Source organism: Vanellus vanellus (genome assembly GCF_965231255.1).
Source record: "Vanellus vanellus genome assembly, contig: HAP1_SCAFFOLD_38, whole genome shotgun sequence".
Taxonomy (NCBI): Eukaryota; Metazoa; Chordata; class Aves; order Charadriiformes; family Charadriidae; genus Vanellus; species Vanellus vanellus.
In genome coordinates, this window is record NW_028126614.1 from 523,588 (window position 1) to 549,471 (window position 25,884).

Consider the following 25,884-nt stretch of genomic DNA (forward strand, 5'->3'; position numbering starts at 1 on the left):
CTTCCCTGGAGGAGTCTGGGGTTGCTACCCGGGATTACAGGGCCCTAAACCACCGGAATAAAGACTCAGGGACATACCGGCAAGGAGTCTCTATTGATTCCCAGAGGATGGAGCATTGTCCAAGGAGAAAAATCATCTCGGGTATCTTCCCTGGAGGAGTCTGGGGTTGCTACCCGGGACCACAGGGCCCTAAAACACTGGAGAAAACTATGCGGGAGACGCTTGGGAGGAGTTCTGGGTAGATCCCGCGAGATGGACCACTGTCAAGAGAGAAAAATCATCTTGGGTGTCTTCCCTGGAGGAGTCTGGGGTTGCTACCTGGGATGACAGAACCCTAAACCGCGAGAAAAAAGACTCAGGGACATAGCTGCGACAAGTCTCGGATGCATCCCAGAGGATGGAGCCTTGTCCAAGGAGAAAAATCATCTCGGGTATCTTCCCTGGAGGAGTCAGGGGTTGCTACCCGGGATTACATGGACCCAAACCACAGGAAAAAAGTCTGCGGGAGATGCCTGGGAGGAATCTCAGATGCATCCCAGAAGATGGAGCATTGTCCAAGGAGAAAAATCATCTCGGGTATCTTCCCTGGAGGAGTCTGGGGTTGCTACCCGGGATCACAGGGCCCTAAAGCACTGGAGAAAACTCTGCGGGAGACGCCTGGGAGAAATCTCAGATGCATCCCAGAAGATGGAGCATTGTCCAAGGAGAAAAATCATCTCGGGTATCTTCCCTGGAGGAGTCTGGGTTTGCTACCCGGGATTACAGGGCCCTAAACCACCGGAATAAAGACTCAGGGACATACCTGCAAGGAATCTCCGATGCTTCCCAGAAAATGGAGCGTTGTCCAAAGAGAAAAATCATCTCGGGTATCTTCCCTGGAGGAGTCTGGGGTTGCTACCTGGGATGACAGAACCCTAAACCGCAAGAAAAAAGACTCAGGGACATAGCTGCGACAAGTCTCGGATGCATCCCAGAGGATGGAGCCTTGTCCAAGGAGAAAAATCATCTCGGGTATCTTCCCTGGAGGAGTCTGGGGTTGCTACCCGGGATTACAGGGCCCTAAACCACCGGAATAAAGACTCAGGGACATACCGGCAAGGAGTCTCTATTGATTCCCAGAGGATGGAGCATTGTCCAAGGAGAAAAATCATCTCGGGTATCTTCCCTGGGGGAGTCTGGGGTTGCTACCCGGGACCACAGGGCCCTAAAGCACTGGAGAAAACTATGCGGGAGACGCTTGGGAGGAGTTCTGGGTAGGTCCCGCAGGATGGACCACTGTCAAGAGAGCAAAATCATCTTGGGTATCTTCCGTGGAGGAATCTGGGGTTGCTACCTGGGATGACAGAACCCTAAACCGCGAGAAAAAAGACTCAGGGACATAGCTGCGACAAGTCTCGGATGCATCCCAGAGGATGGAGCCTTGTCCAAGGAGAAAAATCATCTCGGGTGTCTTCCCTGGAGGAGTCTGGGGTTGCTACCCGGGATTACAGGGCCCTAAACCACCGGAATAAAGACTCAGGGACATACCGGCAAGGAGTCTCTATTGATTCCCAGAGGATGGAGCATTGTCCAAGGAGAAAAATCATCTCGGGTATCTTCCCTGGAGGAGTCTGGGTTTGCTACCTGGGATTACAGGGCCCTAAACCACCGGAATAAAGACTCAGGGACATACCTGCAAGGAATCTCCGATGCTTCCCAGAAAATGGAGCGTTGTCCAAAGAGAAAAATCATCTCGAGTATCTTCCCTGGAGGAGTCTGGGGTTGCTACCCGGGATTACAGGGACCCAAACCACAGGAAAAATGTCTGCGGGAGACGCCTGGGAGGAATCTCAGATGCATCCCAGAAGATGGAGCATTGTCCAAGGAGAAAAATCATCTTGGGTATCTTCCCTGGAGGAGTCCGGGGTTGCTACCCGGGATTACATGGACCCAAACCACAGGAAAAAAGTCTGCGGGAGATGCCTGGGAGGAATCTCAGATGCATCCCAGAAGATGGAGCATTGTCCAAGGAGAAAAATCATCTCGGGTATCTTCCCTGGAGGAGTCTGGGGTTGCTACCCGGGATCACAGGGCCCTAAAGCACTGGAGAAAACTCTGCGGGAGACGCCTGGGAGAAATCTCAGATGCATCCCAGAAGATGGAGCATTGTCCAAGGAGAAAAATCATCTCGGGTATCTTCCCTGGAGGAGTCTGGGGTTGCTACCCGGGATTACAGGGCCCTAAACCACCGGAATAAAGACTCAGGTACATACCTGCAAGGAATCTCCGATGCTTCCCAGAAAATGGAGCGTTGTCCAAAGAGAAAAATCATCTCGGGTATCTTCCCTGGAGGAGTCTGGGGTTGCTACCTGGGATGACAGAACCCTAAACCGCAAGAAAAAAGACTCAGGGACATAGCTGCGACAAGTCTTGGATGCATCCGAGAGGATGGAGCCTTGTCCAAGGAGAAAAATCATCTCGGGTGTCTTCCCTGGAGGAGTCTGGGGTTGCTACCCAGGATTACATGCACCAAACCACAGGAAAAAAGTCTGCGGGAGATGCCTGGGAGGAATCTCAGATGCATCCCAGAAGATGGAGCATTGTCCAAGGAGAAAAATCATCTCGGGTATCTTCCCTGGAGGAGTCTGGGGTTGCTACCCGGGATCACAGGGCCCTAAACCACCGGAATAAAGACTCAGGGACATACTGGCAAGGAGTCTCTATTGATTCCCAGAGGATGGAGCATTGTCCAAGGAGAAAAATCATCTCGGGTATCTTCCCTGGAGGAGTCTGGGGTTGCTACCCGGGACCACAGGGCCCTAAAGCACTGGAGAAAACTCTGCGGGAGACGCCTGGGAGAAATCTCAGATGCATCCCAGAAGATGGAGCATTGTCCAAGGAGAAAAATCATCTCGGGTATCTTCCCTGGAGGAGTCTGGGGTTGCTACCCGGGATTACAGGGCCCTAAACCACCGGAATAAAGACTCAGGGACATACCTGCAAGGAATCTCCGATGCTTCCCAGAAAATGGAGCGTTGTCCAAAGAGAAAAATCATCTCGGGTATCTTCCCTGGAGGAGTCTGGGGTTGGTACCTGGGATGACAGAACCCTAAACCGCAAGAAAAAAGACTCAGGGACATAGCTGCGACAAGTCTCGGATGCATCCCAGAGGATGGAGCCTTGTCCAAGGAGAAAAATCATCTCGGGTATCTTCCCTGGAGGAGTCTGGGGTTGCTACCCGGGATTACAGGGCCCTAAACCACCGGAATAAAGACTCAGGGACATACCGGCAAGGAGTCTCTATTGATTCCCAGAGGATGGAGCATTGTCCAAGGAGAAAAATCATCTCGGGTATCTTCCCTGGAGGCGTCTGGGGTTGCTACCCGGGACCACAGGGCCCTAAAGCACTGGAGAAAACTATGCGGGAGACGCTTGGGAAGAGTTCTGGGAAGGTCCCGCAGGATGGACCACTGTCAAGACAGAAAAATCATCTTGGGTGTCTTCCCTGGAGGAGTCTGGGGTTGGTACCTGGGATGACAGAACCCTAAACCGCAAGAAAAAAGACTCAGGGACATAGCTGCGACAAGTCTCGGATGCATCCCAGAGGATGGAGCCTTGTCCAAGGAGAAAAATCATCTCGGGTATCTTCCCTGGAGGAGTCTGGGGTTGCTACCCGGGATTACAGGGCCCTAAACCACCGGAATAAAGACTCAGGGACATACCTGCAAGGAATCTCCGATGCTTCCCAGAAAATGGAGCGTTGTCCAAAGAGAAAAATCATCTCGGGTATCTTCCCTGGAGGAGTCTGGGGTTGCTACCTGGGATGACAGAACCCTAAACCGCGAGAAAAAAGACTCAGGGACATAGCTGCGACAAGTCTCGGATGCATACCAGAGGATGGAGCCTTGTCCAAGGAGAAAAATCATCTCGGGTATCTTCCCTGGAGGAGTCTGGGGTTGCTACCCGGGATTACATGCACCAAACCACAGGAAAAAAGTCTGCGGGAGATGCCTGGGAGGAATCTCAGATGCATCCCAGAAGATGGAGCATTGTCCAAGGAGAAAAATCATCTCGGGTATCTTCCCTGGAGGAGTCTGGGGTTGCTACCCGGGATTACAGGGCCCTAAACCACCGGAATAAAGACTCAGGGACATACCTGCAAGGAATCTCCGATGCTTCCCAGAAAATGGAGCGTTGTCCAAAGAGAAAAATCATCTCGGGTATCTTCCCTGGAGGAGTCTGGGGTTGCTACCCGGGACCACAGGGCCCTAAAGCACTGGAGAAAACTATGCGGGAGACGCTTGGGAGGAGTTCTGGGAAGGTCCCGCAGGATGGACCACTGTCAAGACAGAAAAATCATCTTGGGTGTCTTCCCTGGAGGAGTCTGGGGTTGCTACCTGGGATGACAGAACCCTAAACCGCAAGAAAAAAGACTCAGAGACATAGCTGCGACAAGTCTCGGATGCATCCCAGAGGATGGAGCCGTGTCCAAGGAGAAAAATCATCTCGGGTGTCTTCCCTGGAGGAGTCTGGGGTTGCTACCCGGGATTACATGGACCCAAACCACAGGAAAAAAGTCTGCGGGAGATGCCTGGGAGGAATCTCAGATGCATCCCAGAAGATGGAGCATTGTCCAAGGAGAAAAATCATCTCGGGTATCTTCCCTGGAGGAGTCTGGGGTTGCTACCCGGGATCACAGGGCCCTAAAGCACTGGAGAAAACTCTGCGGGAGACGCCTGGGAGAAATCTCAGATGCATCCCAGAAGATGGAGCATTGTCCAAGGAGAAAAATCATCTCGGGTATCTTCCCTGGAGGAGTCTGGGTTTGCTACCCGGGATTACAGGGCCCTAAACCACCGGAATAAAGACTTAGGGACATACCTGCAAGGAATCTCCGATGCTTCCCAGAAAATGGAGCGTTGTGAAAAAGAGAAAAATCATCGCGGGTATCTTCCCTGGAGGAGTCTGGGGTTGCTACCTGGGATGACAGAACCCTAAACCGCAAGAAAAAAGACTCAGGGACATAGCTGCGACAAGTCTCGGATGCATCCCAGAGGATGGAGCCTTGTCCAAGGAGAAAAATCATCTCGGGTATCTTCCCTGGAGGAGTCTGGGGTTGCTACCCGGGATTACAGGGACCCAAACCACAGGAAAAATGTCTGCGGGAGACGCCTGGGAGGAATCTCAGATGCATCCCAGAAGATGGAGCATTGTCCAAGGAGAAAAATCATCTTGGGTATCTTCCCTGGAGGAGTCCGGGGTTGCTACCCGGGATTACATGGACCCAAACCACAGGAAAAAAGTCTGCGGGAGATGCCTGGGAGGAATCTCAGATGCATCCCAGAAGATGGAGCATTGTCCAAGGAGAAAAATCATCTCGGGTATCTTCCCTGGAGGAGTCTGGGGTTGCTACCCGGGATCACAGGGCCCTAAAGCACTGGAGAAAACTCTGCGGGAGACGCCTGGGAGAAATCTCAGATGCATCCCAGAAGATGGAGCATTGTCCAAGGAGAAAAATCATCTCGGGTATCTTCCCTGGAGGAGTCTGGGTTTGCTACCCGGGATTACAGGGCCCTAAACCACCGGAATAAAGACTCAGGGACATACCTGCAAGGAATCTCCGATGCTTCCCAGAAAATGGAGCGTTGTCCAAAGAGAAAAATCATCTCGGGTATCTTCCCTGGAGGAGTCTGGGGTTGCTACCTGGGATGACAGAACCCTAAACCGCAAGAAAAAAGACTCAGGGACATAGCTGCGACAAGTCTCGGATGCATCCCAGAGGATGGAGCCTTGTCCAAGGAGAAAAATCATCTCGGGTATCTTCCCTGGAGGAGTCTGGGGTTGCTACCCGGGATTACAGGGCCCTAAACCACCGGAATAAAGACTCAGGGACATACCGGCAAGGAGTCTCTATTGATTCCCAGAGGATGGAGCATTGTCCAAGGAGAAAAATCATCTCGGGTATCTTCCCTGGGGGAGTCTGGGGTTGCTACCCGGGACCACAGGGCCCTAAAGCACTGGAGAAAACTATGCGGGAGACGCTTGGGAGGAGTTCTGGGTAGGTCCCGCAGGATGGACCACTGTCAAGAGAGCAAAATCATCTTGGGTATCTTCCGTGGAGGAATCTGGGGTTGCTACCTGGGATGACAGAACCCTAAACCGCGAGAAAAAAGACTCAGGGACATAGCTGCGACAAGTCTCGGATGCATCCCAGAGGATGGAGCCTTGTCCAAGGAGAAAAATCATCTCGGGTGTCTTCCCTGGAGGAGTCTGGGGTTGCTACCCGGGATTACAGGGCCCTAAACCACCGGAATAAAGACTCAGGGACATACCGGCAAGGAGTCTCTATTGATTCCCAGAGGATGGAGCATTGTCCAAGGAGAAAAATCATCTCGGGTATCTTCCCTGGAGGAGTCTGGGTTTGCTACCTGGGATTACAGGGCCCTAAACCACCGGAATAAAGACTCAGGGACATACCTGCAAGGAATCTCCGATGCTTCCCAGAAAATGGAGCGTTGTCCAAAGAGAAAAATCATCTCGAGTATCTTCCCTGGAGGAGTCTGGGGTTGCTACCCGGGATTACAGGGACCCAAACCACAGGAAAAATGTCTGCGGGAGACGCCTGGGAGGAATCTCAGATGCATCCCAGAAGATGGAGCATTGTCCAAGGAGAAAAATCATCTTGGGTATCTTCCCTGGAGGAGTCCGGGGTTGCTACCCGGGATTACATGGACCCAAACCACAGGAAAAAAGTCTGCGGGAGATGCCTGGGAGGAATCTCAGATGCATCCCAGAAGATGGAGCATTGTCCAAGGAGAAAAATCATCTCGGGTATCTTCCCTGGAGGAGTCTGGGGTTGCTACCCGGGATCACAGGGCCCTAAAGCACTGGAGAAAACTCTGCGGGAGACGCCTGGGAGAAATCTCAGATGCATCCCAGAAGATGGAGCATTGTCCAAGGAGAAAAATCATCTCGGGTATCTTCCCTGGAGGAGTCTGGGGTTGCTACCCGGGATTACAGGGCCCTAAACCACCGGAATAAAGACTCAGGTACATACCTGCAAGGAATCTCCGATGCTTCCCAGAAAATGGAGCGTTGTCCAAAGAGAAAAATCATCTCGGGTATCTTCCCTGGAGGAGTCTGGGGTTGCTACCTGGGATGACAGAACCCTAAACCGCAAGAAAAAAGACTCAGGGACATAGCTGCGACAAGTCTTGGATGCATCCGAGAGGATGGAGCCTTGTCCAAGGAGAAAAATCATCTCGGGTGTCTTCCCTGGAGGAGTCTGGGGTTGCTACCCAGGATTACATGCACCAAACCACAGGAAAAAAGTCTGCGGGAGATGCCTGGGAGGAATCTCAGATGCATCCCAGAAGATGGAGCATTGTCCAAGGAGAAAAATCATCTCGGGTATCTTCCCTGGAGGAGTCTGGGGTTGCTACCCGGGATCACAGGGCCCTAAACCACCGGAATAAAGACTCAGGGACATACTGGCAAGGAGTCTCTATTGATTCCCAGAGGATGGAGCATTGTCCAAGGAGAAAAATCATCTCGGGTATCTTCCCTGGAGGAGTCTGGGGTTGCTACCCGGGACCACAGGGCCCTAAAGCACTGGAGAAAACTCTGCGGGAGACGCCTGGGAGAAATCTCAGATGCATCCCAGAAGATGGAGCATTGTCCAAGGAGAAAAATCATCTCGGGTATCTTCCCTGGAGGAGTCTGGGGTTGCTACCCGGGATTACAGGGCCCTAAACCACCGGAATAAAGACTCAGGGACATACCTGCAAGGAATCTCCGATGCTTCCCAGAAAATGGAGCGTTGTCCAAAGAGAAAAATCATCTCGGGTATCTTCCCTGGAGGAGTCTGGGGTTGGTACCTGGGATGACAGAACCCTAAACCGCAAGAAAAAAGACTCAGGGACATAGCTGCGACAAGTCTCGGATGCATCCCAGAGGATGGAGCCTTGTCCAAGGAGAAAAATCATCTCGGGTATCTTCCCTGGAGGAGTCTGGGGTTGCTACCCGGGATTACAGGGCCCTAAACCACCGGAATAAAGACTCAGGGACATACCGGCAAGGAGTCTCTATTGATTCCCAGAGGATGGAGCATTGTCCAAGGAGAAAAATCATCTCGGGTATCTTCCCTGGAGGCGTCTGGGGTTGCTACCCGGGACCACAGGGCCCTAAAGCACTGGAGAAAACTATGCGGGAGACGCTTGGGAAGAGTTCTGGGAAGGTCCCGCAGGATGGACCACTGTCAAGACAGAAAAATCATCTTGGGTGTCTTCCCTGGAGGAGTCTGGGGTTGGTACCTGGGATGACAGAACCCTAAACCGCAAGAAAAAAGACTCAGGGACATAGCTGCGACAAGTCTCGGATGCATCCCAGAGGATGGAGCCTTGTCCAAGGAGAAAAATCATCTCGGGTATCTTCCCTGGAGGAGTCTGGGGTTGCTACCCGGGATTACAGGGCCCTAAACCACCGGAATAAAGACTCAGGGACATACCTGCAAGGAATCTCCGATGCTTCCCAGAAAATGGAGCGTTGTCCAAAGAGAAAAATCATCTCGGGTATCTTCCCTGGAGGAGTCTGGGGTTGCTACCTGGGATGACAGAACCCTAAACCGCGAGAAAAAAGACTCAGGGACATAGCTGCGACAAGTCTCGGATGCATACCAGAGGATGGAGCCTTGTCCAAGGAGAAAAATCATCTCGGGTATCTTCCCTGGAGGAGTCTGGGGTTGCTACCCGGGATTACATGCACCAAACCACAGGAAAAAAGTCTGCGGGAGATGCCTGGGAGGAATCTCAGATGCATCCCAGAAGATGGAGCATTGTCCAAGGAGAAAAATCATCTCGGGTATCTTCCCTGGAGGAGTCTGGGGTTGCTACCCGGGATTACAGGGCCCTAAACCACCGGAATAAAGACTCAGGGACATACCTGCAAGGAATCTCCGATGCTTCCCAGAAAATGGAGCGTTGTCCAAAGAGAAAAATCATCTCGGGTATCTTCCCTGGAGGAGTCTGGGGTTGCTACCCGGGACCACAGGGCCCTAAAGCACTGGAGAAAACTATGCGGGAGACGCTTGGGAGGAGTTCTGGGAAGGTCCCGCAGGATGGACCACTGTCAAGACAGAAAAATCATCTTGGGTGTCTTCCCTGGAGGAGTCTGGGGTTGCTACCTGGGATGACAGAACCCTAAACCGCAAGAAAAAAGACTCAGAGACATAGCTGCGACAAGTCTCGGATGCATCCCAGAGGATGGAGCCGTGTCCAAGGAGAAAAATCATCTCGGGTGTCTTCCCTGGAGGAGTCTGGGGTTGCTACCCGGGATTACATGGACCCAAACCACAGGAAAAAAGTCTGCGGGAGATGCCTGGGAGGAATCTCAGATGCATCCCAGAAGATGGAGCATTGTCCAAGGAGAAAAATCATCTCGGGTATCTTCCCTGGAGGAGTCTGGGGTTGCTACCCGGGATCACAGGGCCCTAAAGCACTGGAGAAAACTCTGCGGGAGACGCCTGGGAGAAATCTCAGATGCATCCCAGAAGATGGAGCATTGTCCAAGGAGAAAAATCATCTCGGGTATCTTCCCTGGAGGAGTCTGGGGTTGCTACCCGGGATTACAGGGCCCTAAACCACCGGAATAAAGACTCAGGGACATACCGGCAAGGAGTCTCTATTGATTCCCAGAGGATGGAGCATTGTCCAAGGAGAAAAATCATCTCGGGTATCTTCCCTGGAGGAGTCTGGGGTTGCTACCCGGGACCACAGGGCCCTAAAGCACTGGAGAAAACTATGCGGGAGACGCTTGGGAGGAGTTCTGGGAAGGTCCCGCAGGATGGACCACTGTCAAGACAGAAAAATCATCTTGGGTGTCTTCCCTGGAGGAGTCTGGGGTTGGTACCTGGGATGACAGAACCCTAAACCGCAAGAAAAAAGACTCAGGGACATAGCTGCGACAAGTCTCGGATGCATCCCAGAGGATGGAGCCTTGTCCAAGGAGAAAAATCATCTCGGGTGTCTTCCCTGGAGGAGTCTGGGGTTGCTACCCGGGATTACATGCACCAAACCACAGGAAAAAAGTCTGCGGGAGATGCCTGGGAGGAATCTCAGATGCATCCCAGAGGATGGAGCATTGTCCAAGGAGAAAAATCATCTCGGGTATCTTCCCTGGAGGAGTCTGGGGTTGCTACCCGGAATTACAGGGACCCAAACCACAGGAAAAATGTCTGCGGGAGACGCCTGGGAGGAATCTCAGATGCATCCCAGAAGATGGAGCATTGTCCAAGGAGAAAAATCATCTTGGGTATCTTCCCTGGAGGAGTCCGGGGTTGCTACCCGGGATTACATGGACCCAAACCACAGGAAAAAAGTCTGCGGGAGATGCCTGGGAGGAATCTCAGATGCATCCCAGAAGATGGAGCATTGTCCAAGGAGAAAAATCATCTCGGGTATCTTCCCTGGAGGAGTCTGGGGTTGCTACCCGGGATTACAGGGCCCTAAACCACCGGAATAAAGACTCAGGGACATACTGGCAAGGAGTCTCTATTGATTCCCAGAGGATGGAGCATTGTCCAAGGAGAAAAATCATCTCGGGTATCTTCCCTGGAGGAGTCTGGGGTTGCTACCCGGGACCACAGGGCCCTAAAGCACTGGAGAAAACTCTGCGGGAGACGCCTGGGAGAAATCTCAGATGCATCCCAGAAGATGGAGCATTGTCCAAGGAGAAAAATCATCTCGGGTATCTTCCCTGGAGGAGTCTGGGGTTGCTACCCGGGATTACAGGGCCCTAAACCACCGGAATAAAGACTCAGGGACATACCTGCAAGGAATCTCCGATGCTTCCCAGAAAATGGAGCGTTGTCCAAAGAGAAAAATCATCTCGGGTATCTTCCCTGGAGGAGTCTGGGGTTGCTACCTGGGATGACAGAACCCTAAACCGCAAGAAAAAAGACTCAGGGACATAGCTGCGACAAGTCTCGGATGCATCCCAGAGGATGGAGCCTTGTCCAAGGAGAAAAATCATCTCGGGTATCTTCCCTGGAGGAGTCTGGGGTTGCTACCCGGGATTATAGGGCCCTAAACCACCGGAATAAAGACTCAGGGACATACCGGCAAGGAGTCTCTATTGATTCCCAGAGGATGGAGCATTGTCCAAGGAGAAAAATCATCTCGGGTATCTTCCCTGGAGGAGTCTGGGGTTGCTACCCGGGACCACAGGGCCCTAAAGCACTGGAGAAAACTATGCGGGAGACGCTTGGGAGGAGTTCTGGGAAGGTCCCGCAGGATGGACCACTGTCAAGACAGAAAAATCATCTTGGGTGTCTTCCCTGGAGGAGTCTGGGGTTGGTACCTGGGATGACAGAACCCTAAACCGCAAGAAAAAAGACTCAGAGACATAGCTGCGACAAGTCTCGGATGCATCCCAGAGGATGGACCTTGTCCAAGGAGAAAAATCATCTCGGGTGTCTTCCCTGGAGGAGTCTGGGGTTGCTACCCGGGATTACATGGACCCAAACCACAGGAAAAAAGTCTGCGGGAGATGCCTGGGAGGAATCTCAGATGCATCCCAGAAGATGGAGCATTGTCCAAGGAGAAAAATCATCTCGGGTATCTTCCCTGGAGGAGTCTGGGGTTGCTACCCGGGATCACAGGGCCCTAAAGCACTGGAGAAAACTCTGCGGGAGACGCCTGGGAGAAATCTCAGATGCATCCCAGAAGATGGAGCATTGTCCAAGGAGAAAAATCATCTCGGGTATCTTCCCTGGAGGAGTCTGGGGTTGCTACCCGGGATTACAGGGCCCTAAACCACCGGAATAAAGACTCAGGGACATACCGGCAAGGAGTCTCTATTGATTCCCAGAGGATGGAGCATTGTCCAAGGAGAAAAATCATCTCGGGTATCTTCCCTGGAGGCGTCTGGGGTTGCTACCCGGGACCACAGGGCCCTAAAGCACTGGAGAAAACTATGCGGGAGACGCTTGGGAGGAGTTCTGGGAAGGTCCCGCAGGATGGACCACTGTCAAGACAGAAAAATCATCTTGGGTGTCTTCCCTGGAGGAGTCTGGGGTTGGTACCTGGGATGACAGAACCCTAAACCGCAAGAAAAAAGACTCAGGGACATAGCTGCGACAAGTCTCGGATGCATCCCAGAGGATGGAGCCTTGTCCAAGGAGAAAAATCATCTCGGGTATCTTCCCTGGAGGAGTCTGGGGTTGCTACCCGGGATTACAGGGCCCTAAACCACCGGAATAAAGACTGAGGGACATACCTGCAAGGAATCTCCGATGCTTCCCAGAAAATGGAGCGTTGTCCAAAGAGAAAAATCATCTCGGGTATCTTCCCTGGAGGAGTCTGGGGTTGCTACCTGGGATGACAGAACCCTAAACCGCGAGAAAAAAGACTCAGGGACATAGCTGCGACAAGTCTCGGATGCATACCAGAGGATGGAGCCTTGTCCAAGGAGAAAAATCATCTCGGGTATCTTCCCTGGAGGAGTCTGGGGTTGCTACCCGGGATTACATGCACCAAACCACAGGAAAAAAGTCTGCGGGAGATGCCTGGGAGGAATCTCAGATGCATCCCAGAAGATGGAGCATTGTCCAAGGAGAAAAATCATCTCGGGTATCTTCCCTGGAGGAGTCTGGGGTTGCTACCCGGGATTACAGGGCCCTAAACCACCGGAATAAAGACTCAGGGACATACCTGCAAGGAATCTCCGATGCTTCCCAGAAAATGGAGCGTTGTCCAAAGAGAAAAATCATCTCGGGTATCTTCCCTGGAGGAGTCTGGGGTTGCTACCTGGGATGACAGAACCCTAAACCGCAAGAAAAAAGACTCAGGGACATAGCTGCGACAAGTCTCGGATGCATCCCAGAGGATGGAGCCTTGTCCAAGGAGAAAAATCATCTCGGGTATCTTCCCTGGAGGAGTCTGGGGTTGCTACCCGGGATTACAGGGCCCTAAACCACCGGAATAAAGACTCAGGGACATACCGGCAAGGAGTCTCTATTGATTCCCAGAGGATGGAGCATTGTCCAAGGAGAAAAATCATCTCGGGTATCTTCCCTGGAGGAGTCTGGGGTTGCTACCCGGGATTACATGGACCCAAACCACAGGAAAAAAGTCTGCGGGAGATGCCTGGGAGGAATCTCAGATGCATCCCAGAAGATGGAGCATTGTCCAAGGAGAAAAATCATCTCGGGTATCTTCCCTGGAGGAGTCTGGGGTTGCTACCCGGGATCACAGGGCCCTAAAGCACTGGAGAAAACTCTGCGGGAGACGCCTGGGAGAAATCTCAGATGCATCCCAGAAGATGGAGCATTGTCCAAGGAGAAAAATCATGTCGGGTATCTTCCCTGGAGGAGTCTGGGGTTGCTACCCGGGATTACAGGGCCCTAAACCACCGGAATAAAGACTCAGGGACATACCGGCAAGGAGTCTCTATTGATTCCCAGAGGATGGAGCATTGTCCAAGGAGAAAAATCATCTCGGGTATCTTCCCTGGAGGAGTCTGGGGTTGCTACCCGGGACCACAGGGCCCTAAAGCACTGGAGAAAACTATGCGGGAGACGCTTGGGAGGAGTTCTGGGAAGGTCCCGCAGGATGGACCACTGTCAAGACAGAAAAATCATCTTGGGTGTCTTCCCTGGAGGAGTCTGGGGTTGGTACCTGGGATGACAGAACCCTAAACCGCAAGAAAAAAGACTCAGGGACATAGCTGCGACAAGTCTCGGATGCATCCCAGAGGATGGAGCCTTGTCCAAGGAGAAAAATCATCTCGGGTGTCTTCCCTGGAGGAGTCTGGGGTTGCTACCCGGGATTACATGCACCAAACCACAGGAAAAAAGTCTGCGGGAGATGCCTGGGAGGAATCCCAGATGCATCCCAGAGGATGGAGCATTGTCCAAGGAGAAAAATCATCTCGGGTATCTTCCCTGGAGGAGTCTGGGGTTGCTACCCGGAATTACAGGGACCCAAACCACAGGAAAAATGTCTGCGGGAGACGCCTGGGAGGAATCTCAGATGCATCCCAGAAGATGGAGCATTGTCCAAGGAGAAAAATCATCTTGGGTATCTTCCCTGGAGGAGTCCGGGGTTGCTACCCGGGATTACATGGACCCAAACCACAGGAAAAAAGTCTGCGGGAGATGCCTGGGAGGAATCTCAGATGCATCCCAGAAGATGGAGCATTGTCCAAGGAGAAAAATCATCTCGGGTATCTTCCCTGGAGGAGTCTGGGGTTGCTACCCGGGATCACAGGGCCCTAAAGCACTGGAGAAAACTCTGCGGGAGACGCCTGGGAGAAATCTCAGATGCATCCCAGAAGATGGAGCATTGTCCAAGGAGAAAAATCATCTCGGGTATCTTCCCTGGAGGAGTCTGGGTTTGCTACCCGGGATTACAGGGCCCTAAACCACCGGAATAAAGACTCAGGGACATACCTGCAAGGAATCTCCGATGCTTCCCAGAAAATGGAGCGTTGTCCAAAGAGAAAAATCATCTCGGGTATCTTCCCTGGAGGAGTCTGGGGTTGCTACCCGGGATTACAGGGCCCTAAACCACCGGAATAAAGACTCAGGGACATACCGGCAAGGAGTCTCTATTGATTCCCAGAGGATGGAGCATTGTCCAAGGAGAAAAATCATCTCGGGTATCTTCCCTGGAGGAGTCTGGGGTTGCTACCCGGGACCACAGGGCCCTAAAGCACTGGAGAAAACTATGCGGGAGACGCTTGGGAGGAGTTCTGGGTAGGTCCCGCAGGATGGACCACTGTCAAGAGAGAAAAATCATCTTGGGTATCTTCCGTGGAGGAATCTGGGGTTGCTACCTGGGATGACAGAACCCTAAACCGCGAGAAAAAAGACTCAGGGACATAGCTGCGACAAGTCTCGGATGCATCCCAGAGGATGGAGCCTTGTCCAAGGAGAAAAATCATCTCGGGTGTCTTCCCTGGAGGAGTCTGGGGTTGCTACCCGGGATTACATGCACCAAACCACAGGAAAAAAGTCTGCGGGAGATGCCTGGGAGGAATCTCAGATGCATCCCAGAAGATGGAGCATTGTCCAAGGAGAAAAATCATCTCGGGTATCTTCCCTGGAGGAGTCTGGGGTTGCTACCCGGGATCACAGGGCCCTAAAGCACTGGAGAAAACTCTGTGTGAGACTCCTGGGAGGAGTTCTGGGTAGATCCCGCGAGATGGACCACTGTCAAGAGAGAAAAATCATCTTGGGTGTCTTCCCTGGAGGAGTCTGGGGTTGCTACCTGGGATGACAGAACCCTAAACCGCGAGAAAAAAGACTCAGGGACATAGCTGCGACAAGTCTCGGATGCATTCCAGAGGATGGAGCATTGTCCAAGGAGAAAAATCATCTCGGGTATCTTCCCTGGAGGAGTCTGGGGTTGCTACCCGGGATTACAGGGCCCTAAACCACCGGAATAAAGACTCAGGGACATACCGGCAAGGAGTCTCTATTGATTCCCAGAGGATGGAGCATTGTCCAAGGAGAAAAATCATCTCGGGTATCTTCCCTGGAGGAGTCTGGGGTTGCTACCCGGGACCACAGGGCCCTAAAGCACTGGAGAAAACTATGCGGGAGACGCTTGGGAGGAGTTCTGGGAAGGTCCCGCAGGATGGACCACTGTCAAGACAGAAAAATCATCTTGGGTGTCTTCCCTGGAGGAGTCTGGGGTTGGTACCTGGGATGACAGAACCCTAAACCGCAAGAAAAAAGACTCAGGGACATAGCTGCGACAAGTCTCGGATGCATCCCAGAGGATGGAGCCTTGTCCAAGGAGAAAAATCATCTCGGGTATCTTCCCTGGAGGAGTCTGGGGTTGCTACCCGGGATTACAGGGCCCTAAACCACCGGAATAAAGACTCAGGGACATACCGGCAAGGAGTCTCTATTGATTCCCAGAGGATGGAGCATTGTCCAAGGAGAAAAATCATCTCGGGTATCCTCCCTGGAGGAGTCTGGGGTTGCTACCCGGGACCACAGGGCCCTAAAGCACTGGAGAAAACTATGCGGGAGACGCTTGGGAGGAGTTCTGGGTAGGTCCCGCAGGATGGACCACTGTCAAGAGAGAAAAATCATCTTGGGTATCTTCCGTGGAGGAATCTGGGGTTGCTACCTGGGATGACAGAACCCTAAACCGCGAGAAAAAAGACTCAGGGACATAGCTGCGACAAGTCTCGGATGCATCCCAGAGGATGGAGCCTTGTCCAAGGAGAAAAATCATCTCGGGTGTCTTCCCTGGAGGAGTCTGGGGTTGCTACCCGGGATTACATGCACCAAACCACAGGAAAAAAGTCTGCGGGAGATGCCTGGGAGGAATCTCAGATGCATCCCAGAAGATGGAGCATTGTCCAAGGAGAAAAATCATCTCGGGTATCTTCCCTGGAGGAGTCTGGGGTTGCTACCCGGGATCACAGGGCCCTAAAGCACTGGAGAAAACTCTGTGTGAGACTCCTGGGAGGAGTTCTGGGTAGATCCCGCGAGATGGACCACTGTCAAGAGAGAAAAATCATCTTGGGTGTCTTCCCTGGAGGAGTCTGGGGTTGGTATCTGGGATGACAGAACCCTAAACCGCAAGAAAAAAGACTCAGGGACATAGCTGCGACAAGTCTCGGATGCATCCCAGAGGATGGAGCCTTGTCCAAGGAGAAAAATCATCTCGGGTATCTTCCCTGGAGGAGTCTGGGGTTGCTACCCGGGATTACATGGACCCAAACCACAGGAAAAAAGTCTGCGGGAGATGCCTGGGAGGAATCTCAGATGCATCCCAGAAGATGGAGCATTGTCCAAGGAGAAAAATCATCTCGGGTATCTTCCCTGGAGGAGTCTGGGGTTGCTACCCGGGATCACAGGGCCCTAAAGCACTGGAGAAAACTCTGCGGGAGACGCCTGGGAGAAATCTCAGATGCATCCCAGAAGATGGAGCATTGTCCAAGGAGAAAAATCATCTCGGGTATCTTCCCTGGAGGAGTCTGGGTTTGCTACCCGGGATTACAGGGCCCTAAACCACCGGAATAAAGACTCAGGGACATACCTGCAAGGAATCTCCGATGCTTCCCAGAAAATGGAGCGTTGTCCAAAGAGAAAAATCATCTCGGGTATCTTCCCTGGAGGAGTCTGGGGTTGGTACCTGGGATGACAGAACCCTAAACCGCAAGAAAAAAGACTCAGGGACATAGCTGCGACAAGTCTCGGATGCATCCCAGAGGATGGAGCCTTGTCCAAGGAGAAAAATCATCTCGGGTATCTTCCCTGGAGGAGTCTGGGGTTGCTACCCGGGATTACAGGGCCCTAAACCACCGGAATAAAGACTCAGGGACATACCGGCAAGGAGTCTCTATTGATTCCCAGAGGATGGAGCATTGTCCAAGGAGAAAAATCATCTCGGGTATCTTCCCTGGAGGAGTCTGGGGTTGCTACCCGGGACCACAGGGCCCTAAAGCACTGGAGAAAACTATGCGGGAGACGCTTGGGAGGAGTTCTGGGTAGGTCCCGCAGGATGGACCACTGTCAAGAGAGAAAAATCATCTTGGGTATCTTCCGTGGAGGAATCTGGGGTTGCTACCTGGGATGACAGAACCCTAAACCGCGAGAAAAAAGACTCAGGGACATAGCTGCGACAAGTCTCGGATGCATCCCAGAGGATGGAGCCTTGTCCAAGGAGAAAAATCATCTCGGGTGTCTTCCCTGGAGGAGTCTGGGGTTTCTACCCGGGATTACATGCACCAAACCACAGGAAAAAAGTCTGCGGGAGATGCCTGGGAGGAATCTCAGATGCATCCCAGAAGATGGAGCATTGTCCAAGGAGAAAAATCATCTCGGGTATCTTCCCTGGAGGAGTCTGGGGTTGCTACCCGGGATCACAGGGCCCTAAAGCACTGGAGAAAACTCTGCGGGAGACGCCTGGGAGAAATCTCAGATGCATCCCAGAAGATGGAGCATTGTCCAAGGAGAAAAATCATGTCGGGTATCTTCCCTGGAGGAGTCTGGGGTTGCTACCCGGGATTACAGGGCCCTAAACCACCGGAATAAAGACTCAGGGACATACGGGCAAGGAGTCTCTATTGATTCCCAGAGGATGGAGCATTGTCCAAGGAGAAAAATCATCTCGGGTATCTTCCCTGGAGGAGTCTGGGGTTGCTACCCGGGACCACAGGGCCCTAAAGCACTGGAGAAAACTATGCGGGAGACGCTTGGGAGGAGTTCTGGGTAGGTCCCGCAGGATGGACCACTGTCAAGAGAGAAAAATCATCTTGGGTATCTTCCGTGGAGGAATCTGGGGTTGCTACCTGGGATGACAGAACCCTAAACCGCGAGAAAAAAGACTCAGGGACATAGCTGCGACAAGTCTCGGATGCATCCCAGAGGATGGAGCCTTGTCCAAGGAGAAAAATCATCTCGGGTGTCTTCCCTGGAGGAGTCTGGGGTTGCTACCCGGGATTACATGCACCAAACCACAGGAAAAAAGTCTGCGGGAGATGCCTGGGAGGAATCTCAGATGCATCCCAGAAGATGGAGCATTGTCCAAGGAGAAAAATCATCTCGGGTATCTTCCCTGGAGGAGTCTGGGGTTGCTACCCGGGATCACAGGGCCCTAAAGCACTGGAGAAAACTCTGCGGGAGACGCCTGGGAGAAATCTCAGATGCATCCCAGAAGATGGAGCATTGTCCAAGGAGAAAAATCATCTCGGGTATCTTCCCTGGAGGAGTCTGGGTTTGCTACCCGGGATTACAGGGCCCTAAACCACCGGAATAAAGACTTAGGGACATACCTGCAAGGAATCTCCGATGCTTCCCAGAAAATGGAGCGTTGTCCAAGGAGAAAAATCATCTCGGGTATCTTCCCTGGAGGAGTCTGGGGTTGCTACCTGGGATGACAGAACCCTAAACCGCAAGAAAAAAGACTCAGGGACATAGCTGCGACAAGTCTCGGATGCATCCCAGAGGATGGAGCCTTGTCCAAGGAGAAAAATCATCTCGGGTATCTTCCCTGGAGGAGTCTGGGGTTGCTACCCGGGATTACAGGGACCCAAACCACAGGAATAAAGACTCAGGGACATACCGGCAAGGAGTCTCTATTGATTCCCAGAGGATGGAGCATTGTCCAAGGAGAAAAATCATCTCGGGTATCTTCCCTGGAGGAGTCTGGGGTTGCTACCCGGGACCACAGGGCCCTAAAGAACTGGAGAAAACTATGCGGGAGACGCTTGGGAGGAGTTCTGGGTAGGTCCCGCAGGATGGACCACTGTCAAGAGAGAAAAATCATCTTGGGTATCTTCCGTGGAGGAATCTGGGGTTGCTACCTGGGATGACAGAACCCTAAACCGCGAGAAAAAAGACTCAGGGACATAGCTGCGACAAGTCTCGGATGCATCCCAGAGGATGGAGCCTTGTCCAAGGAGAAAAATCATCTCGGGTGTCTTCCCTGGAGGAGTCTGGGGTTGCTACCCGGGATTACATGCACCAAACCACAGGAAAAAAGTCTGCGGGAGATGCCTGGGAGGAATCTCAGATGCATCGCAGAAGATGGAGCATTGTCCAAGGAGAAAAATCATCTCGGGTATCTTCCCTGGAGGAGTCTGGGTTTGCTACCCGGGATTACAGGGCCCTAAACCACCGGAATAAAGACTTAGGGACATACCTGCAAGGAATCTCCGATGCTTCCCAGAAAATGGAGCGTTGTCCAAAGAGAAAAATCATCGCGGGTATCTTCCCTGGAGGAGTCTGGGGTTGCTACCTGGGATGACAGAACCCTAAACCGCAAGAAAAAAGACTCAGGGACATAGCTGCGACAAGTCTCGGATGCATCCCAGAGGATGGAGCCTTGTCCAAGGAGAAAAATCATCTCGGGTATCTTCCCTGGAGGAGTCTGGGGTTGCTACCCGGGATTACAGGGACCCAAACCACAGGAAAAATGTCTGCGGGAGACGCCTGGGAGGAATCTCAGATGCATCCCAGAAGATGGAGCATTGTCCAAGGAGAAAAATCATCTTGGGTATCTTCCCTGGAGGAGTCCGGGGTTGCTACCCGGGATTACATGGACCCAAACCACAGGAAAAAAGTCTGCGGGAGATGCCTGGGAGGAATCTCAGATGCATCCCAGAAGATGGAGCATTGTCCAAGGAGAAAAATCATCTCGGGTATCTTCCCTGGAGGAGTCTGGGGTTGCTACCCGGGATCACAGGGCCCTAAAGCACTGGAGAAAACTCTGCGGGAGACGCCTGGGAGAAATCTCAGATGCATCCCAGAAGATGGAGCATTGTCCAAGGAGAAAAATCATCTCGGGTATCTTCCCTGGAGGAGTCTGGGGTTGCTACCCGGGATTACAGGGCCCTAAACCACCGGAATAAAGACTCAGGGACATACCGGCAAGGAATCTCCGATGCTTCCCAGAAAATGGAGCGTTGTCCAAAAAGAAAAATCATCTCGGGTATCTTCCCTGGAGGAGTCTGGGGTTGCTACCCGGGACCACAGGGCCCTAAAGCACTGGAGAAAACTATGCGGGAGACGCTTGGGAGGAGTTCTGGGTAGGTCCCGCAGGATGTACCACTGTCAAGAGAGAAAAATCATCTTGGGTATCTTCCTTGGAGGAATCTGGGGTTGCTACCTGGGATGACAGAACCCTAAACCGCGAGAAAAAAGACTCAGGGACATAGCTGCGACAAGTCTCGGATGCATCCCAGAGGATGGAGCCTTGTCCAAGGAGAAAAATCATCTCGGGTGTCTTCCCTGGAGGAGTCTGGGGTTGCTACCCGGGATTACATGCACCAAACCACAGGAAAAAAGTCTGCAGGAGATGCCTGGGAGGAATCTCAGATGCATCCCAGAAGATGGAGCATTGTCCAAGGAGAAAAATCATCTCGGGTATCTTCCCTGGAGGAGTCTGGGGTTGCTACCCGGGATCACAGGGCCCTAAAGCACTGGAGAAAACTCTGCGGGAGACGCCTGGGAGAAATCTCAGATGCATCCCAGAAGATGGAGCATTGTCCAAGGAGAAAAATCATCTCGGGTATCTTCCCTGGAGGAGTCTGGGTTTGCTACCCGGGATTACAGGGCCCTAAACCACCGGAATAAAGACTTAGGGACATACCTGCAAGGAATCTCCGATGCTTCCCAGAAAATGGAGCGTTGTCCAAAGAGAAAAATCATCTCGGGTATCTTCCCTGGAGGAGTCTGGGGTTGCTACCTGGGATGACAGAACCCTAAACCGCAAGAAAAAAGACTCAGGGACATAGCTGCGACAAGTCTCGGATGCATCCCAGAGGATGGAGCCTTGTCCAAGGAGAAAAATCATCTCGGGTATCTTCCCTGGAGGAGTCTGGGGTTGCTACCCGGGATTACAGGGACCCAAACCACAGGAATAAAGACTCAGGGACATACCGGCAAGGAGTCTCTATTGATTCCCAGAGGATGGAGCATTGTCCAAGGAGAAAAATCATCTCGGGTATCTTCCCTGGAGGAGTCTGGGGTTGCTACCCGGGACCACAGGGCCCTAAAGCACTGGAGAAAACTATGCGGGAGACGCTTGGGAGGAGTTCTGGGTAGGTCCCGCAGGATGGACCACTGTCAAGAGAGAAAAATCATCTTGGGTATCTTCCGTGGAGGAATCTGGGGTTGCTACCTGGGATGACAGAACCCTAAACCGCGAGAAAAAAGACTCAGGGACATAGCTGCGACAAGTCTCGGATGCATCCCAGAGGATGGAGCCTTGTCCAAGGAGAAAAATCATCTCGGGTGTCTTCCCTGGAGGAGTCTGGGGTTGCTACCCGGGATTACATGCACCAAACCACAGGAAAAAAGTCTGCGGGAGATGCCTGGGAGGAATCTCAGATGCATCGCAGAAGATGGAGCATTGTCCAAGGAGAAAAATCATCTCGGGTATCTTCCCTGGAGGAGTCTGGGTTTGCTACCCGGGATTACAGGGCCCTAAACCACCGGAATAAAGACTTAGGGACATACCTGCAAGGAATCTCCGATGCTTCCCAGAAAATGGAGCGTTGTGAAAAAGAGAAAAATCATCGCGGGTATCTTCCCTGGAGGAGTCTGGGGTTGCTACCTGGGATGACAGAACCCTAAACCGCAAGAAAAAAGACTCAGGGACATAGCTGCGACAAGTCTCGGATGCATCCCAGAGGATGGAGCCTTGTCCAAGGAGAAAAATCATCTCGGGTATCTTCCCTGGAGGAGTCTGGGGTTGCTACCCGGGATTACAGGGACCCAAACCACAGGAAAAATGTCTGCGGGAGACGCCTGGGAGGAATCTCAGATGCATCCCAGAAGATGGAGCATTGTCCAAGGAGAAAAATCATCTTGGGTATCTTCCCTGGAGGAGTCCGGGGTTGCTACCCGGGATTACATGGACCCAAACCACAGGAAAAAAGTCTGCGGGAGATGCCTGGGAGGAATCTCAGATGCATCCCAGAAGATGGAGCATTGTCCAAGGAGAAAAATCATCTCGGGTATCTTCCCTGGAGGAGTCTGGGGTTGCTACCCGGGATCACAGGGCCCTAAAGCACTGGAGAAAACTCTGCGGGAGACGCCTGGGAGAAATCTCAGATGCATCCCAGAAGATGGAGCATTGTCCAAGGAGAAAAATCATCTCGGGTATCTTCCCTGGAGGAGTCTGGGTTTGCTACCCGGGATTACAGGGCCCTAAACCACCGGAATAAAGACTCAGGGACATACCTGCAAGGAATCTCCGATGCTTCCCAGAAAATGGAGCGTTGTCCAAAGAGAAAAATCATCTCGGGTATCTTCCCTGGAGGAGTCTGGGGTTGCTACCTGGGATGACAGAACCCTAAACCGCAAGAAAAAAGACTCAGGGACATAGCTGCGACAAGTCTCGGATGCATCCCAGAGGATGGAGCCTTGTCCAAGGAGAAAAATCATCTCGGGTATCTTCCCTGGAGGAGTCTGGGGTTGCTACCCGGGATTACAGGGCCCTAAACCACCGGAATAAAGACTCAGGGACATACCGGCAAGGAGTCTCTATTGATTCCCAGAGGATGGAGCATTGTCCAAGGAGAAAAATCATCTCGGGTATCTTCCCTGGAGGAGTCTGGGGTTGCTACCCGGGACCACAGGGCCCTAAAGCACTGGAGAAAACTATGCGGGAGACGCTTGGGAGGAGTTCTGGGTAGGTCCCGCAGGATGGACCACTGTCAAGAGAGAAAAATCATCTTGGGTATCTTCCGTGGAGGAATCTGGGGTTGCTACCTGGGATGACAGAACCCTAAACCGCGAGAAAAAAGACTCAGGGACATAGCTGCGACAAGTCTCGGATGCATCCCAGAGGATGGAGCCTTGTCCAAGGAGAAAAATCATCTCGGGTGTCTTCCCTGGAGGAGTCTGGGGTTGCTACCCGGGATCACAGGGCCCTAAAGCACTGGAGAAAACTGCGTGAGACTCCTGGGAGGAGTTCTGGGTAGATCCCGCGAGATGGACCACTGTCAAGAGAGAAAAATCATCTTGGGTGTCTTCCCTGGAGGAGTCTGGGGTTGCTACCCGGGATTACAGGGACCCAAACCACAGGAAAAATGTCTGCGGGAGACGCCTGGGAGGAATCTCAGATGCATCCCAGAAGATGGAGCATTGTCCAAGGAGAAAAATCATCTTGGGTATCTTCCCTGGAGGAGTCCGGGGTTGCTACCCGGGATTACATGGACCCAAACCACAGGAAAAAAGTCTGCGGGAGATGCCTGGGAGGAATCTCAGATGCATCCCAGAAGATGGAGCATTGTCCAAGGAGAAAAATCATCTCGGGTATCTTCCCTGGAGGAGTCTGGGGTTGCTACCCGGGATCACAGGGCCCTAAAGCACTGGAGAAAACTGCGTGAGACTCCTGGGAGGAGTTCTGGGTAGATCCCGCGAGATGGACCACTGTCAAGAGAGAAAAATCATCTTGGGTGTCTTCCCTGGAGGAGTCTGGGGTTGCTACCTGGGATGACAGAACCCTAAACCGCGAGAAAAAAGACTCAGGGACATAGCTGCGACAAGTCTCGGATGCATTCCAGAGGATGGAGCATTGTCCAAGGAGAAAAATCATCTTGGGTATCTTCCCTGGAGGAGTCTGGGGTTGCTACCCGGGATTACAGGGCCCTAAACCACCGGAATAAAGACTCAGGGACATACCGGCAAGGAGTCTCTATTGATTCCCAGAGGATGGAGCATTGTCCAAGGAGAAAAATCATCTCGGGTATCTTCCCTGGAGGAGTCTGGGGTTGCTACCCGGGACCACAGGGCCCTAAAGCACTGGAGAAAACTATGCGGGAGACGCTTGGGAGGAGTTCTGGGAAGGTCCCGCAGGATGGACCACTGTCAAGACAGAAAAATCATCTTGGGTGTCTTCCCTGGAGGAGTCTGGGGTTGGTACCTGGGATGACAGAACCCTAAACCGCGAGAAAAAAGACTCAGGGACATAGCTGCGACAAGTCTCGGATGCATCCCAGAGGATGGAGCCTTGTCCAAGGAGAAAAATCATCTTGGGTATCTTCCCTGGAGGAGTCCGGGGTTGCTACCCGGGATTACATGGACCCAAACCACAGGAAAAAAGTCTGCGGGAGATGCCTGGGAGGAATCTCAGATGCATCCCAGAAGATGGAGCATTGTCCAAGGAGAAAAATCATCTCGGGTATCTTCCCTGGAGGAGTCTGGGGTTGCTACCCGGGATCACAGGGCCCTAAAGCACTGGAGAAAACTGCGTGAGACTCCTGGGAGGAGTTCTGGGTAGATCCCGCGAGATGGACCACTGTCAAGAGAGAAAAATCATCTTGGGTGTCTTCCCTGGAGGAGTCTGGGGTTGCTACCTGGGATGACAGAACCCTAAACCGCGAGAAAAAAGACTCAGGGACATAGCTGCGACAAGTCTCGGATGCATTCCAGAGGATGGAGCATTGTCCAAGGAGAAAAATCATCTTGGGTATCTTCCCTGGAGGAGTCTGGGGTTGCTACCCGGGATTACAGGGCCCTAAACCACCGGAATAAAGACTTAGGGACATACCTGCAAGGAATCTCCGATGCTTCCCAGAAAATGGAGCGTTGTCCAAAGAGAAAAATCATCTCGGGTATCTTCCCTGGAGGAGTCTGGGGTTGCTACCTGGGATGACAGAACCCTAAACCGCAAGAAAAAAGACTCAGGGACATAGCTGCGACAAGTCTCGGATGCATCCCAGAGGATGGAGCCTTGTCCAAGGAGAAAAATCATCTCGGGTATCTTCCCTGGAGGAGTCTGGGGTTGCTACCCGGGATTACAGGGACCCAAACCACAGGAATAAAGACTCAGGGACATACCGGCAAGGTGTCTCTATTGATTCCCAGAGGATGGAGCATTGTCCAAGGAGAAAAATCATCTCGGGTATCTTCCCTGGAGGAGTCTGGGGTTGCTACCCGGGACCACAGGGCCCTAAAGAACTGGAGAAAACTATGCGGGAGACGCTTGGGAGGAGTTCTGGGTAGGTCCCGCAGGATGGACCACTGTCAAGAGAGAAAAATCATCTTGGGTATCTTCCGTGGAGGAATCTGGGGTTGCTACCTGGGATGACAGAACCCTAAACCGCGAGAAAAAAGACTCAGGGACATAGCTGCGACAAGTCTCGGATGCATCCCAGAGGATGGAGCCTTGTCCAAGGAGAAAAATCATCTCGGGTGTCTTCCCTGGAGGAGTCTGGGGTTGCTACCCGGGATTACATGCACCAAACCACAGGAAAAAAGTCTGCGGGAGATGCCTGGGAGGAATCTCAGATGCATCGCAGAAGATGGAGCATTGTCCAAGGAGAAAAATCATCTCGGGTATCTTCCCTGGAGGAGTCTGGGTTTGCTACCCGGGATTACAGGGCCCTAAACCACCGGAATAAAGACTTAGGGACATACCTGCAAGGAATCTCCGA